At 50.2% G+C, this 1,539-nt stretch overlaps 1 pseudogene; it reads right to left on the reverse strand.

The window, feature by feature from the left end:
* Nucleotides 1–1,085: 1,085 nt before the first annotated feature.
* Nucleotides 1,086–1,241, reverse strand: LOC116355113 (uncharacterized; annotated as a pseudogene).
* Between the last annotated feature and the right edge of the window lie 298 nt (nucleotides 1,242–1,539).

Raw genomic sequence — 1,539 nt, forward strand, 5'->3', positions numbered from 1 at the left:
GGTCAATCGTCGAATCGCACATTAATTCAGTGTGGAAGGTCACATCGTATGCCTCCTCAATCGCATTTCTCTGTAGACACATCACCTCTTGTACTCAAAGTTTTAGGGCCCCCATCAGCACGCTCCTTGCGAAGGTGTCCCTCGGCATCCGGCCCTCATCCTCCTTCCAAGCAAAACCAATCGTATTTTTAAGTCCAGTCCTAGGGGCCGACCCAGCTCCACCGTTAGTGTTGGCCATCTCCTCACGGAGAAAACCTGCAGATTCCAAACTTTCCATAAAAAAGATTGGAAACTGCCCTTTACGCCCTCCGGCCATCGGCTTTCGACTCAGCGAGCTTTGAGGCACCGCAGTACCGAGCTTGATCTGAGCCAAAAGGCCGAGAAGCGATAACCCATAAATGGACCCCTGCACCCGCGGGGCACCCGGGGGTCTCATCAGACCTCAGCGGGTTGGCAAAAGCTGCCCCCCCCACCCAACGTTTCCCTGGCGACAGGCAGGTGTTTTTTTAAAGTCACTAGCTCTTCACGCCTAGTGCCACTATTTGTTCAATGCCCAGCAAATACGTCCGTCGTCGGGCTTGAACTCAATTGCCTGAGCGACAACTTTGAGTGGAAAAATACGCCGGTCAGCCAGCCAGCCGGCTTGAAGTCAAACGCCAGAGCAAAAGGTCTCGGCATCATCTCTGTCAATTTCTCTTGAAACAAGATACCGGGCTCTGCAAGAATCAAAGCCCCTCTTCCTCTTCAAGGAAGGCTTGTGCATAATGAAGAGAAACCAGAGTCGTATGGAAGTCAGAGGTCGGGGCCCGAGACAACCTCTAGGCCGGGTTCCCGAGGGTGGTCCCCGAACCCACTCTTCCAAGTTTGAGGGCTGTGGGTAAAAAGTCAGACAGACACACACACACACACACACACACACACACACACACACACACACACACACACACACACACACACTATCCTGGCCAAATGTTTTTGGAGGGAAAAGGGGGACCCCATTGAAGGGCGCTTTTCTTTCCTTCTCTTCTTCTGCTAGCTGTTTACATAGCTTTGTGGATTTTTATTTTTCCTTGACAACGGGAGAAAAGTGTTGCACCGTTCCCGGAGGTACTGCAATACCGGGTCAATGCGTGGAGCGGACGGAGCAAGCCCCATTTCCGACTCCCTGTTCAAAAAAATCAATTTAATATGTAGATATTAAACTGATAAGAACATTTTTTTTTAATTACATTCAATGCCATTCACTCTTTACAAAATCATAATTGTCATGCATTTTTAAATACCAAAAGAACACAACAAACAAAACCTCAGGGGAGCACCTTCCCTCCCCGTCATTCCTACAAACTACCTTTCCCTATCTCCCAGTCCATCCCATTACAAATCTAAATGAAGCCCAGCCCTAAACCCCCCTTCCACTTCTCCCGGGCAGCATGCTGCCCCCCTTCCCCTCCTCCCTCTTCATCCTCCCCCTCAAATCTCCTTCCACCCTCCTCACTATCCCTTCCACCCCCCAATCTTTCCCTGTCTTGACAAAGTTCT

The sequence above is a fragment of the Oncorhynchus kisutch genome, linkage group LG19 (assembly GCF_002021735.2).
Source record: "Oncorhynchus kisutch isolate 150728-3 linkage group LG19, Okis_V2, whole genome shotgun sequence".
Taxonomy (NCBI): Eukaryota; Metazoa; Chordata; class Actinopteri; order Salmoniformes; family Salmonidae; genus Oncorhynchus; species Oncorhynchus kisutch.